The sequence below is a fragment of the Vulpes vulpes genome, chromosome 9, assembly GCF_048418805.1.
Source record: "Vulpes vulpes isolate BD-2025 chromosome 9, VulVul3, whole genome shotgun sequence".
NCBI lineage: Eukaryota > Metazoa > Chordata > Mammalia > Carnivora > Canidae > Vulpes > Vulpes vulpes.
The window spans coordinates 33,176,711-33,192,821 of NC_132788.1; the positions used below are offsets into that span (position 1 = coordinate 33,176,711).

A 16,111-nucleotide genomic window follows, 5' to 3' on the forward strand; every position below is an offset into this window, starting at 1 on the left:
CTAGGGCATAAGGGCGCATAGAGTTCATACTGTCTCCTTTATCAGTCGATATAAACAAACCCCTTTATCACTCAATCAAAGTCGGCCAGGTCTTGAAAATAATAACCTCTTTTCTGGAGGACGTAAAAGTAGAGTAGAAAAGCTCACGCCTTTAAATTGTGAGCTCCAGAAGCAAAGCATCCCCGCCATCCCCGGACAGTTAGTTGTTGCCACAGTTCTGGCAGGAGCCTTCAAAACACCACCAGGAAAGCGTCCTCCAAGGCAAAACTGGGCAGTCTCCAAAGCTGGTTAGACCCCTGCTGTGCCGGGGGGGGGGGGGGGGGGGGGGGCGGGGCCGGTGGCTTTCCAGAGGCTGGTCCTCCGCAGGGTCTCGTCTCCTTTCGCCCGGGACGCTCGGCCCCTCCGCTTCTGCCTTTCGCCCGGTACCGGTACCGGAGCCGTGGGACTGCGGATCACAGCGCAGCTCCAGCTCTGCGGGTGCAGGCCCACTGCGGGCACGACCCGCTCGGCCGGCGGAGGGATGCCCGGCGCCGCCCGTCCCCAGCCGGGGCGCTCGCACCCGGCCTCTGAAGCCCTTCCCGAGCCGGACGGACCCCCCCCCCCCCCCGTGGTCAGCGAGGCGCACGGGGGGCAGCCCCCCTGCACGCGGCGTGGGCCCGCGCTGCCGGCTTCTGAACCCGCCTGCAGAGTTCGGGCCCTTTGGGCCGCGTGCAGGCCATCACCGCCGTGCCGCCGGCCGAGGCAGAGCCGCGGACCCCCCGCACCAGCACGCCCAGCCCCACGGCACCCCGGGCACCCCCGCGGCAAAGCCCCCAAGTGACAAGCACTTCTGCACGGCGCCCGGGGCGGGGGGGCGGGGGAGGGGGGCTGAACTCTCCCAAGGAAGGGAGGATGCGCTTGCGGAGAGGCCAGCGCGGACCTCGGACCCCGTGCACCCCCCACCCCCCGCCGGCTGCCAGGGAATGAGGTCAGCCCCTCAGCCCCTCCGTCCACGCCAGCCTCCTCTTCTCTGCCCTTCCTCAACAGGTTCGCTCCCCGTGGGACGGCGGCCACGAGCGAGGGAGGCACAGGTCAGGAAAGTTTATCAGAGGCAAAGGCCACCCTGGCAGCAAACACCTCCAGTCCCAACCCGGATCAGAGGAAGCAAACTCCCAACTCTGTTCTCAGCGGCTCCTGCTCTGATCAGACAAGGGGGGGGGGGGGGGGGCTCTGCGAAAGGATCCCGCCCTCGCCCCCCCCAAACTGCATTTGGAAGCTGTTCGGCCTCCCTGCTCCCACCCCCATCCTCCTCTGCAGCCCTCCCGCCCCCAGTTCTGCCTCCCTGCTCCCCACCCCCAGCTCGCCCCCCACCCCACACCCTCTGCTCCCTCTAATTCATACATTCCCACCAGCCAGGGGCCGAGCCCTCTGCGCCTGGCGCCTACCTCGGGTCTCGGGGCCGCGCCCCCGCTGCTCCCTGACCCCCAGTCCTGCGGGCTCAGCGCCGCGGCCACAGGCAGGTGCCGGCTATATACCCGCTGCTCCGCTCCGTGACTCAGTGAGTCTGAACCTTCTGTCCGCCTCCTTCAAAATAAGAGTCCCGGGAGGAGGCGGGGCTCGAGCCGCAGCGGCCCCAGGTCAGCGCAGGCTCCCGCCCCTCCCTCCAGCCGCGCTCCGCCCTTTGCATCTTCGGGCGCCCTTTCCTGGAGCGGCACACTCGAACCGGCTTCCTCGAAACTTTTAGGAAGAACTGATAATGGGAAAGAATGTAACTGTTCTGTCTAGGCCACTGGAGACGTTGGTTGCAAGTCAGGATGACTTCCCTCCAGTGTTTGGTTGTGTTTTTTCCTTTATAGACTAAAAAGAAATGTCCAGTGACTGACTCCAGGGCAACATTCTTGGGGCCTGGGATGGTAACGCCCCCCGCCCCCTCGCCTGAAACCGCAGGGCTAAGGCTTGGGTGGGGAAGGGTCCAGTACCTGCCGGCTACTCACTTTTAACTCGGTGCTGCGGGTTTGCAGGCACCTGCAGATCGAACAGCAGTTAAATGAGAAAGTGTGGTACACTCCTTCGTTAAAGTAAGAGGATAATTTCTAGATTTACATTAATTAGCTTACTCTGTTCTGAGTATCAATGAGTAGCTAAATTTAGGAACCCTCAGGGTAAGAAGTGTAGCTCATTCTCATTTAGCAGTATGTTAGGAACGCGGTTCCCATCCTGTCTTTTTCTTCTGTCATAAACTACAAGAGACCTGAGTCACTTGTTTGAACCTACTACATGGGGGTGTCTGTAGAGTGTTTTAAAGTAGGATATGGACGTATTGATTCCTGACTTAATTTCCTCTGTAAAATCTGTGATTTACTGTGGGTCTGATCCTAAAGCCAGAGCAGCAGTGTTTCCTTGCACCAGCTCAGCTGGTTCCGTGCATAACCCTCCAGTAGTTAGGTTCGCACACGATCACAGGTATTTCTTCCTGTTACTTCTACCAGAGTGTACGCTCCTTGACCACTGAGACCAAATTTTTTCACACACAATAAACTGTCAAAGGAATGAATGAATGTTAATACCTGACACTTACTGAACATCTGTCATGCCAAGGCCCTTCCCAGTTAAATGCCAGTGATACCAACTAGATAATCAGTGGACCACATGTTTAAATTATCTAGTAATTTCATCTCTGCCTTCATTAATATTGAACAACAGGGTTTCTAGGTTCACAGCCATGAGCCAGATACTCTACTTCTCTCTCTGAAATATCTTTATTTGTAAATTTAAAATGATGTCTGTAAAAGATTCAAATAAACCAAAAATGAGTGTTTCCCTGTAACTCTACCAGAGATAAACATTGTTAACAGCCTACAGCCTTTGCTTCCAGACTTTTGTGTGTGTATTTAAACACATAATAAAACAGAGATTAGATCAGCATTTACATATGATTCTGTAACCTTTTTTTTTTTTAACCTACAATATATGGTAGTCATCTTTCTAGGTATAACATAAGGCACTATACCATATTTTCAATTTTTGAGAGGACAAGCAGATAAAAAAAAACCCTCAGTATTTCACTGTTTGCCTCCTTTTGACTTTTTAGTTTGCTCATCCCCATGTCAAATGGCCATTAGAGTGGCAGCAATGACATCTCTTGGCGCATCATTGGGTTTTCTTGCAGGCTACAGTGTGACAATGATGAAAGAATTCTAAAATGAGAGTTAGGATTTAGGAATCTGTGCTATTAACTGCGGAACTCAGGAATTTCCTTATTCCCACAACAATGGGACTGATTTGATAATTTTTAAGGTTCAGTTCTTAGATTTTGTAATTTTATTATTTCAGAGTCCATTCTCAACATGAACACAGAAGGAATAAATTAGATAAGCATGAGTTACTACCACTGTACATGTTTACTCACCATGGGAGGGTGCGTAGGGTGGAAGAGGTGGGTTGATTATCCACAAGAAATCATCCAATTCCTTCACTCTCAAGAGGCACCAAAGGAAGGATGACCCCTTAGATCTGCCATCTCTGACTTATTCCTTCTATAGGAGACCAGAAAGCAACATTCGTGTGGACCAGTTTTCATTTCTCAGAGCTCAGATCCAGGAGGATTTAAGGAACTGGTACAAAATACTGAATATTTTAATGCTTTCAGCTTTTAAAGTTTTTTATATATGAAGTATGGGAGGCATAGATACATCTTAGCTATCACTTTGGCAAGTTCCAAAATTGTGAAATTATCAGTAGAAGCACTGATAGGAATTTCTGCCAAGCCTGTTAAAGAACACTTCATCCTCTCGTGCTTTACTGAGTATTCTGATCAACAACCTTCTCTTTCTATATTTTTTCTTTGTTTTCCTTAGCTGAAACTTAGAGGTCTATGGTTTTAAAGGAAGATGAAAGGAGTAGAGAACAAATATGCAATCGACTTTTCCTTGACCAGGGGCTACACTCTTGGGATTCCATCTGGTCTCCCTTAGAGTGTTTGCCATTTAGGACTTAAAGTGTTCTGTTTCAGGACTTTTGACTCTAGCTTCCTTTTAGCATGCTTGGGCTCCTGGACCTATGGCTTCAAATGTGCAAATTTAATTGGATATGAAATAGTTTCCTCAAGGGTTTGGCTGTTTGGGGAGAAACGTGGATGGGTGAAGGTAATCCTTCAAACCATTCCTTTACATATTCTTTTCATAGTCTCTCTCACAAGTTAAAAAGGTGAAACATCGGTGGTTAAAACTATAAAGAACAAAAGACAATTGAAAACAAATAGTGTTCACTGAACAAACAAGATATTGGCAGTGAAGCTAAATCATAGAGATAGAGATATAACTGCTAACATGTTCCACACGGCACTTATCTCACATATACTCAGCATAGGGAACAATAGTTTATAAATGGAGAGTATTAGCAAAGCAATATCCTCTCACCAAATGTCTATTCAAAAAACTACCATCACAACTCTACAAAGTTCAGCCATGCTTGTCTAACACATAAATTAAGGTCAAAATCTGTATTTGTGTTCCTTTTATTTATGTGTAGCAATAAAAGAATGTTGGTATATCTTCAGGCATTTCTGCTTCAATTAATATTTTAATGAAAATCACCAAAACTTGAGATTTTCTTAACTCTTGGCTTTGGGGTTGGCACATTTTCTATAAGGCAGCTTTTGTTATATATTGTCCCAGAGTGATCAATGGTGTGAACAATATGCTCTGATATCAATTCATTCATAATAATGAATTTCCATTCATTTATGGTACTTTGATAGGATTTTTAAAAATGTGTTGGTGTAGCTCTTGCTATATTTTTAAAAGGTATACATACAATTTGGTGGAATGGACTATTTTTTCTCTTATAGATACTACTTTTGCAAGGGTTCTCAACCCCATTCAGCCAACAAGAACGAGACCAGGAAAATAGAGCAATTACACATTTTATCTGATACTGGTTCCAATTGATATTATTGGGAAAACATTTCTGAGAGTAGAATGCTTGAGATCAACTTTTATTCTATTAATTTTAAAATGAGCACCTTAAAAAATATTGGACCACTTTGAATATAGACCCTTTCTAATTAATTGCAGCATTTTCTATGTAGTATTTATTTCCATATCAACAACTGCCAAATTATTTTAACAAAAGTAAGAAATATTTAAAAATGAAAATGTGTGTCTTCTCAAGAGGCTAAACACTGCATTATTTGATCATGAATGCAGACTATTAGAGGAGGAGGTACAGGGCAAGCCTCCAAGGACAATTCATAGTTTCAACATAAAAACAAATTAATGTATTCCACTGGCCAAGATAACTTTCTGGCTCCTTGGTTTGTACATAACTTTTTATTAAGAGCAAGGAGAGAGGATAAGGGAGACAGAAACAGGACTCGCTGTACTTGTGTTAAATATGACTAGAATCCAATGGACGTAAAATAGCACGTGAGAGGGAACATGACAACCAGAGGGTCTGCAGTTGTGGAATGTAAGAAAAGATCACGAAATTACAAACAAAAGTACAGATCATGATTGTGAGAGCAAAGTAAGCCTTGAGCCTCCATGCAAACTCCAGAGGAATCACAGAATCAGAGCTAGCAAGGGCCTTGAAGAGATCAGCTAGTAGAAGGGCATCCCGGACTGGGGTCAATCAAAGGCTGTCACCATGACCTTAAACTCATAAAGCTTGTTTTCTCATCTGTAAAATGGAGGTTAAGGTACTGACTCTGGATCACTGCTGAGAAGATGAAGTGAGAGACTGCCTGTAGGATGTGGTGCTTGATATGGGGAAGGTGGAGGCTGGTTTTCTTACTGTTTTAATGTGTACATTTATAACCTTATGGTATCTCAGGAATGTATTTTACACAATACAGTACTTAGGAAGAGAGTGAAAAATAATCTGAACTTTACTTTGTGCTGACACTATGCCAATTACTTCACATTTATTCTCACATTTTATCTTCCTAGACAACCCATGGGGAAGTATGGTTGTTACTGCCATGCACCTCCTTATGGGGGAGAAAGATGGGCCCAGAGAAGTTAGGTAACTTATCCAAGGACACAGCAGGTAAGTGGAGGAACAATGAAATAAATTGTTAGCTCCAGAACGCAAACTCCAGAGAATATAAATTTGGAATGAAAAATATATATTTATGGTAAGTCCATTAACAATCTTAGGATGCTAAGATATCCACCAATAAATCAGTTATTTATTATTGCAAAGTTTTATTCTACACAGTGTCCATTTGACCTGAAATAGTTAAGGCAGTTTCTAAACATGTCCTGCTTCATCCACAGAAGAATCTGACTCATTATTGAGTATCCTTTTCCAAATCAAATGAGTTATGCTGGCTCTGATGGAATCATCCACAGATTCCACGTGGATTACTGAAAAGGGATAGATAAAAGGAGGAATTTGCTTTCTATGTGACTCTCCTAAGTAAATGGGGAAATACTTTTATCAGTTGACTGGTTAGTTTAACTTCATCCTGCATAAGAGAAACCTCAAGCTACGTCTTACAAACATATTGACTGATAATAAATATGACATCATCAGTTTAGGATTACACATTTTCACATTTTAAATTAATCCCAATGGCAATTCACAAGGTTATGGGTGAGGTGACACAACTTCTTCGGTTGATTCTCTTAATACTATTGCCTCTGGTGACACCAAAATAAGGAATCTTGTGTTGTACTTCATATAGACAGCTCTGTACTCTTCTAAAAAACAGAGATCAGCCATCGTCCCATGGCTGCACCCAGAAATACAGGAAGTGAAACTAGCCTGGTAATGGAGCTGCCATAGGTTGGCAATGTCTTTCTCTGAATGATTATTTAAATGCAGAGGAAACAGTGGACTCCAACAGGATATAGACAGGAGACCAAGTTCACAAGGAGGAGGGAATTGGGCCTATTTTCCCTAACTCTGAAATCTTCCCTCTACCAAATCTTTTACATCCTAAATTTGAGCATCTATTCCCTTGAATTAATAAACTAATCCTCTGGTTCAAATTAATAGGATTATGTTCTCTAAAGTACTTAATTTTTCTCATTAGGGAAATACACGGGGATTTGCTTGGGTGCAGCAATGAAAAGTCTGCCAGTGGAGATATCCACCGACTAAGAGAATTGTGGGGATTATTTTATAGTATATATCTTTGACACAATAAACTGTGCAAACTGAGACTCTTGTATGGAAAGGGAATGAGACAATATTCTAATTAAATTTTCTTTTAAAATAACTAGATGCATTGCACAATGGAAAATTGCCTGAATGTAGATCTTAAAACTCTTAAGAGGAAATATTTGGTAATAGTAATTAAAATAATTTATCTGATACACAGTTTATATGATTGACAGTTAAAACAACTGACTTAATATTGATACTGCCTGAGATGAGCCCATTAAATAAGTTATACTGTGTCGCCATTGATACAATGAAGTACTAGACTTCAAGAGATAAAAATCAAGATTTTTATGCATGAGTTCATTAGACATAAGAGTTTTATTGTCCCAAAGAATTGAGATCATTATTCTTATATCATCAATATCATATTTGTTTGTTTTTAGTAACCTAAGACAAAGTTAACTGATTTTGAGACAACTTGGCCACTTGACTGGAAGGATATCAAGTGACTTTTCGAATTAAACTTTGGTTCAATCTGCTATATTCAGAGAAACCAGTGACCCCTAAATGTTTTCAAATGGCCATATCTTTCATTATATGTAATGAATTTTAAGGAAACATGGCTCATGAATAAAGTTCAAAAAGAGAAAACTGCACTGAGGGAAATGGAGCTTAGCAACAGTTTTAAAAAGTGTAATTTCTGTGCAAAGTTGACACAGATTCAGAAAGTAAAGTTTTTATTCTTTTTTTTTTAAAGATTTTATTTATTTATTCATGAGAAACACAGAGAGAGAGAGGCAGAGACATGGGCGGAGGGAGAAGCAGGCTCCATGCAGGGAGTCCGATATGGGACCCAATCCCAGGACTCCAGGATCACGCCCTGAGCCAAAGGCAGACACTCAACCGCTGAGCCACCCAGGTATCCCAGAAAATAAAGTTTTTAATTCAAGAAAGACAGTAATCATAAAGACTAAATTCGGTCTTGCTTCCTGAAAACCAAACCCTCTGCAAATCATTATCTCAATTTTTAAAAAGTTTCATCAGAGATTAATTTATTAGCAACAGGTATGTACATGCTTTCGCACCACGGCTGCATTCAGTTCATTAGCTTATAGGTGGTAACGTTATTCTGTCTTCACTTGTGGGTGGCACGAAGAGAAGCCTGACAGAACTTTGGTGTCATTGTTCCCTTGTTTGTTTGCCCAGTGTATGACACTTAATGAAACCTTGTGTGCCAGCCATGGATAAACTGGTCTGACAAAAATTAGCCTCTCAAGTTGACTCCATTTTGGAGAACAAAGGCACTGTCTTTCAGCATCACAGAGGAATTAATTTTGGGTTCAGTTACCTGTCTCAGAATCATCACAATATGGCCAAAGACCCTACATGAACAGCCCTAGAACCTGCTGGCAAGTGGGGGGTGAGGGCACCCATTGGCTTTTCGAGGCTATGTCCTGTCACTTAAGGAGCAGGGGAATGCTGCTCCTTGAACCATCGGTTGCTCAGAGAAAAGCTCAGAAAAAGGAGAATTTAAAAAGGGCTGGCAGGGCAGCCTGGGTGGCTCAGTGGTTTAGCGCTGCCTTTGGCCCAGGGCGTAGTCCTGGAGACCCGGGGTCCAGTCCCATGTCAGGCTCCTTGCATGGAGCCTGCTTCTCCCTCTGCCTGTGTCTGTGCCCCTCTCTCTCTCTCTCTCTCTCTCTCTCTCTCTCTCTCATGAATAAATAAAATAAAAAATAAAAAATAAATTAAAGGGGTTGGCAATGTTCTTTATCACAAGGAAAAAAAGTTAAAAAAAAAAAAAAAAAGATGAGGCCACTGGTGATTTATGCAATGCTCATGCCCATAATCCTAGGAGGGGCCAATTTATCCACTGGGCACTGTAGGTACAGTGGCTAGTGCCCACAATACTTTTGGCAACCCAGAAAAAAATTATTTTAAATACTTTCATACTCAAAGGAAAAAATGAATGTAAATATGATGATATGACTGTACAATAGTGAATCTAGCCTGGATTATATTCATTTCTATACCAATGCAGTTATAAAATATAATTCTAACTTTGTTTAATGGAGAAAGGGTCACAGAAAGGCAAACATGCCTAGGGCCCATGCAGGACATAATGTAGCTCTAACCTTAGGGGGCTGACATTTGTCTGAACCCTTGACACTCTCTTTTCATGAGATATAAAGACAAACTCTACCACTTAGTCTCTATTCACGGTGTATTCTGTGTGAACCCACATCAGTAGGTGTCACAGGGTTTTAAAAGAACAAAACACAGCCCCACATTCTCAAGCTCCTTTTAATCTAAGCGAGGAGACAAAATCAGCTGTTAACAACAGGTGCTTTGCAGTTGTTCATTCATTTGGACGTTTCTTTTACGAGTTAATTACTCATAACTCCCCTGTGAACAAACTGCACATCTGGGAAAATAAGACTGCCCACTGAACATGAATTACTGGAGCGTAGGTGAAGCACAATAGTTAATTCATTTGGATTCCCTTAGAAGGCTTAACAAAAATCCCTCAAGCACTTAGAAGTTGGACTTGGGTCTGAAGAATGAGTTAGCATCAGCTTGAAGGCTACAACATGGCAGGGTATTATTCCAAGTTAGCGTGCAGCTCCTGATACTTCCCAGGTCACCCACATTCCCATTTATACAGCCATTTTGCCCAGTGCTTCTCTTGAACTGGTGTCATTTAGCCTCCTCTGCAAAATGCTCTACCTTTCACTTTTTAAGTTCCTAAGGAGTTCTTTTTCAATTTCAACTTGTTCATGGTTACAAAAGAGTTCTTTTGCTACCAAAAAATCTCTGTTATTTGGTAAAACAATGGCTACACTCAGTTCATTGTTACCACATACTTACTCAGACTTAGTTTTTGAAAACTTATTTTTTCCCCAGCTTCATTTACCTATGATTGATAAATAAGCATATGTACTTAAGGTATACAGCACAGTGATTAAAACAATGTTTAAATTTGAGTTCCATAGCTGACACTCAATGCTCCATTAGTTTCAGGTATACAACATAGTGACTCAAGTTCTTATACATTATGCTGTGCTCACTACAAGTGTAACTACCATGTGTCATCATACAATGCTGTTAAAATATCACTGACTGTATTCCCTAGGCTGTACCTTTCATTCCTATGACATTCATTCCATAACTGGGAGCCTGTATTTCCCACTATTCTTCACCCATTTTGCCCATCACCCCAACCTCTCTCCCCTCTGGCAACCATCAGTTTGTTCTCTGTATTTATAGGTCTAACTCCACTCTTTATTTATTCTTTTTTTTTTTTTTTTTTAGATTTGATGTGTGGTTAAAATCTCGTATGGTATTTGTCTTTCTCAGTCTTAGTTCACTTGGCATAATACCCTCTAGGTCCATCCATGTTGTCACAAATGGCACAATCTCATCCTTTTTTATGGCAGCATGATATTCCATCGCCTGTGTGTGTGTGTGTGTGTGTGTGTGTGTGTGTGATACTTGAGTTGCTTCTATATCTTGGCTACTATAAATAATATTTTAGTAAACATATAGAAGGGTGCATATATCTTTTTGAATTAGTGTTTTTGTTTTTCTCTGGGTGAATAGCCAGTAGTGGAATTAGTGGATCACATGATATTTCTATTTTTACTTAAAAAAATTTTTTTAAAGATTTTAAGTTTATTTATTCATGAGAGACACAGAGAGGCAGAGACATAGACAGAGGGAGAAGCAGGTTCCTCACAGGGAGCCCGATGCAGGATTCAATCCCCAGGCCGGGATCACACCCTTAGCCAAAGGCAGATGCTCAACTACTGAGCCACCCCGGCGTCCCTCTATTTTTACTTTCTGAGGAACCTCCATACTGTTCTCCACAGTGGCTGCACCAATTTACATTTCTACCAATAATGCATGATGGTTCCTTTTTCTCCACATCCTCAACACTTTTTACTTTTTCCCTTTTTGATTTTGGCCATACTGACAGATGTAGGTGATATGTCACTGTGATTCTGATTAGCATTTCTCTAATGTTTAGTGATGCTGAGCATCTTTTCTTGTGTCCGTGGGTCCTCTGTATGTCATCCATGGAAAAATATCATTCAAGTCTTCCACCTCTTTCTTAATTGTTTTTTTAGTGCTGAGTTGTAGATGTTCTTTATATATTTTGGATATTAGCCTCTTTTGTATTACAATATGTTTTGATGTAAGTATACCTTGTATAATGATTTCCAAACACAAATTAACATATCTATCACCTCACACAGTTATTATTTGTGTGTTGGGGGGGTGTATAAGACCACTTAAAATCTATCGTTTTAACAAATTTCAAGTATATCTGATTTTTAATAGAACAAATCATCTCATCAGGTCCTAAGTCCTCAGAAATGAAGCATTTAGGCAGAAGTCCCTTAGTCCCATGCTCTCTTCATCTGTTTACTGAAGAGGCTGAACCACATGGTCACTAAAGTTCTCTTCAGCTAGATGGTTCTAAGATCAGGCCAAAGGTCAGCCCACCCTGATCTGGGGGTGTAGGACTTTTGTGGCAATTCTTCAAATGAGTATTGGGGTATCACACAGAGCAGTGATTTTCAATGATAATCCACTGAAAAGGGCAGCCTGGGTGGCCCAGCAGTTTAGCACCACCTTCAGCCCAGGGTGTGATTCCTGCTCCCTGCATGGAGCCTGCTTCTCCCTCTGCCTGTGTCTCTGCCTATGTGTCTCTCATGAATAAATAAATAAAATCTTAAAAAAAAAAAAAGATAATCCACTGAGAAGTGAGAAAAAATACTAAAATCTCTCTTTATATTTACATTTATCTTCTCCTTTAAACTTTCTGTATATTTTATGTCATGTGTATCTATATTTATGTTTATATATGTGAAATATACATATATGTACATATCTTACACTCACACACATACACATATGCAAAAGGATAAGTGACAAAAAAAAACTTAGTATCTCATGGTTTTAAGCTAAGATAGAAAGGGGTCAAGAACAAATAGGTAATTAATTCAATTCACCAGATGATGTCTGGCTGAGGGTCTGCTTTACCATCTCCAGCTTTACCTTTAGCACTATATGGTTCATAGATACATGGCTTCAAGCATGCAAATTCAACTTAAGATGAAGCTTTCTGGTCCATTTTACACTAATTTGGGGAGAAGTATAGTATAGCATGAGTATAAAGCATAGTATGGTATATGCTTTATACATATAGTATAGCACTATAAAGTATAGTATGAGTCAAAGCAATTCCTTCAAATTATTCCCTTTATAACAGATTCAACCAAATATTCCAGTCACTTGAGAAAGCCACAGCAGAGGGCTAGCGCTCACCCCACCTGAATGCCTACTCCCATCCTGTAAGTTACAGAATAGGTTATTCTGGGATAACCTATTAGGTTAATAGCAGCTTTAGGTCTGCTATTCTTGGAGTTTGGATGTGGTACACAGGAGAGCATTTGGCCTGCCACACCTTTTTTCCTATTGATGCAGCAGGATCCATAACCCAAGAAAATGCAGAGACATTCAGTTCTTAACAATTTAAAGTGAGATCCTCACTTAATACACAAGCACAGTATCATTAGATTCCTTCATTGATTTATATTTCAAATTTTATGTCTACTTCCAAAGTTTTATTCATGCAGATAATTTTTGGAGCTCTGTAATCATCATATTCAAACAGACAAATTGCCACTTGGATACGTGGCTTTTGGAAGCCCAAAGTTTTATTTTCTGAATTAAAGTGGAAGTTCTTTCTCATATCTTTGGATATATTTTTTAAAGATTTTATTTATTTATTTGAGCTAGAGAGAGAGAGAGCATGAGCGGGGAAGGGAGAAGCAGACTACCCCGGGAGCAGGAAGCCCAACTCACAACTGGATCCTAGGACCCTGGGATCATGACTCCAGCTGAAGGCAGCCGCTTAACCAACTGAGCCACTCAGGTGTCCCCTACCTTTGGATATTTTGAAGAGAACTATCACCTACTTGTGACACTTCAAGTATATCCTCAAAAGCTTTCATTGAAGTCATATGATTTCATATTTAAGAGTTCATGATTTGGGTCTGAATCCCAACTTTGTCCCTTGTTAGGGGGATTTTTTTGGATAACTTATTCAATTTCTCTGTGCCTCAGTTTCCTCCTCTATAAAATGGAAATAGCACTACACACCTCATGGAGTTGCTGTGAGGGTTCATGGAGATGTTGTAAATTCTGTGGCACAGTGCACATGGTATTGTCGCCAACAGTTTAGCAATTTCTATTGTCATTACTGAGCAACATGGAACAGATGCCATCAAGGAGTTTATATTCCAAATAAGTAACTAGATGAAGCAAACTGTTAAGGTACCACCTCGACTAAGTCAAGAATATAGATTAAAACTCTTTTAAACTCTTAGTCTATCAAAACAAGACTGGTGGAAGTGCCACTTAAATTCACCACAAGAAAAGAACAAGAAGGGAAGGGTAATGAAGAGAGACTTGACAGGAAAACAGCCATTAGGGACTTAAATACTATATTCCACAAACGAGTTGGCTCCACCATTAACTCACTGAGAGCTTGCTTGCACTATTCACTTCCAGTCCTGTTTCTCAATTTTCAAATCTGTGCTATAGGGAGTTGGATGAGATTACAGCTAACATCTGTAATTATTATACAGTGATTATAAGCCATCACAGGAAATTCTATAAAGAAAGATTTCTTTGCTTCTCTGCCTGTGACGCCTGGGTATATAAATAATTTGTGCATTGTTCTAAGTCTCAATTAACTTTTTCCTGTAAATAATTCAAATGAGCTGCTTTATGCTAAGTACTTCCTAAACACTCGGAAGTCTTTATAATTATTTTCAGTAGCAGAGGGATCAAAAGTAAAGCACTGAAAGATGAAACGAACTGTTCTGAGGGCAGAGATTAGAATTCTGAGGCTCTCAGGACGCCTGGGTGGCTCAGTGGTTGAGTGTCCGCCTTCGGCTCAGGTCATGTTCCTGGGGTCCTGGGATCTAGTCCCGCATCAGGCTCCCCATGGGAGCCTGCTTCTCCCTCTGCCTATGTCTCTGCCTCTCTCTGTGTGTCTCTCATGAATAAATAAATAAAATCTTAAAAAAAAATCTGAGTTCTCAAGGCCAAGGCCTGTTAGCAGATGCCATCTGGCGCTTTGAGAAGGAGACCCCTGTGTGAGGTGGATCCAGGGTCTCTTCCTCTTTCAAATGGAGATCTGCTGGTGAGACTTTTGAATCCTGGACTAACTAACTCTGCCAACTTCTGATTACTTCATGTTAATCAGAGCTGTTCTGGAGAGATCACTGAGAAATGGTCCTGGGGCCTCTGCAGTTATACTGTATCTGCTTTTCTCACAGAGAACTACAGCTGGCTTGGCTATTTTGCAAATTATTGACATATCAAGTTAGTAAATAAAGTAGTTCTCTAAACCACCAACTTTGGTACAATATCATTATGCAAACTGAACTCTGTGCTTTATATTTGCTGTATAGATAAACTCTGAAGCCTCAGGTCTTTCTTATCCTGGAAACTGCCTCTTTTTTTTTTTTTTAATCATGCTTTTAAAAAAATATTATGAAAAAATACAACTAATAAAGGCAACAAAAAATGTGTCCATAATCATAATATACTAGCACTATTATTCTCTCCACATTCTCTTCCAGTCTTCAAAGCATAGCTATACCAGGAATGTAAAAGCTAAATTTTCAGCATTACTATATTATTATTATTATTTTTGCCTTCATAGCCTTATCATTACTAGTTTAAGACGTTGCATAGTTTTTTATTAATTAAGACAAGAGGACTGACATTCTGTGTTCTTTTGCTCTTAAGTTCCTTTCTCTTTTTTGAAATTATAAAAATTGCTTCAATGGAGTGCCTGGGTGGCTCAGTTGAGCATCTGACTCTTGGTTTCAGCTCAGGTCAGTGTCAGGGTTCTGAGATCCAGGCCCACATGGGCTCCATGCTCAGAAGGGAGTCTGCTTGAGATTCTCTCTCTCCCTCTCCCTCTGATCCTCTTTACCATGCTCTCTAAGATATATAAATAAATCATTTTTTAATGCTGCTGTGAACATTTTTAGGCTTATACATTTGTCCTCTTTTGAATTATTTCCTGAGGGCAACTACTGAAAAGTATAATTTGGGGAGTAAAATGCTGTTGATATAATTTTTGACATTTACTGCTACATTGTTTTTTTTTTTTTAATTCCTTGTTAGCATTGATAAACATTTTCTTTTGATGATGACATCTTCCTGAAGAGGGTGATAATTAATGGTGGCTTATTAAGTAGGGTTTATATCTAAATTTAAAAGGAGTAGCTATTTTTGGACCAGGTCATACTGCATTCTAAGATCACCTTTATCCAGTGGTCAGTCTGTGTGTGGTGGTGTTCCCTGTTTCTGCCCTCCAGTCAGTTCTATATGCAAATTCTTCCATTTCTTATTAAGCAGTGTTCTGGTACTTTCTGATTCAACTGAGGGCTGGCCAACTGTGTATTTGGTGTGGGAGCAGAAGGGTAGGTTCACTCATTTGTCTCCCTTAAAGTTACCAAAGTTTTAAAGTTAACGAAGATCTAAACAAATTCTGTTATAAGAGCAATGCCCTCTATCTTATTCCTGGCTGTAAACATAAATAAATTGATTTTTTGGTTAACAGAAACAATTTCTCTATTGGTTTCGTGGCACAAAAAAGGTGTTTCTAACTATGTTTGGGAATGTCCTGAAATTCGTCTTCCAAATCTCAGTTCTTCTCCACCCACACTACAAAAAAGTGTCAAAATAAAATCAATGTCAATTCATATTATTGGCAACAAACATTATTTGCCACTGTGGAGGCTTTGGGAGATGAGAATGAGAAGATTAAAATTGGCAGTTACAGTTTCTCTGCATGATTGCCTCCTCTAACATCTTCAGTAACTATCAACATATTTAATTAGACAATATGTCTGATGGATTTTCAATTAACTTGTTAAGAAGTAAGCTTCTCAATGGATACAATTGTAATTCAGTGTTCAGGGCATGTCTGAAAATG

General features: G+C 41.1%; 1 protein-coding gene across 6 annotated transcripts in view; it reads right to left on the bottom strand.

Annotated features, from left to right (window-relative positions):
• The window catches only part of PALLD (palladin, cytoskeletal associated protein), a 401,027-nt gene that overhangs the window by 87,158 nt on the left and 297,758 nt on the right, over positions 1-16,111 (bottom strand). For 2 of the 6 annotated variants that reach the window (XM_072719735.1, XM_072719734.1), the window contains exon 1: positions 1,425-1,577. The exons of the other annotated variants lie outside the window; for them this stretch is intronic. The gene's annotated coding sequence lies outside the window, so the exon portion shown is untranslated. Of the gene's footprint in view, positions 1-1,424; positions 1,578-16,111 lie in introns of those variants that run through there. 6 annotated transcript variants of the gene reach the window in all.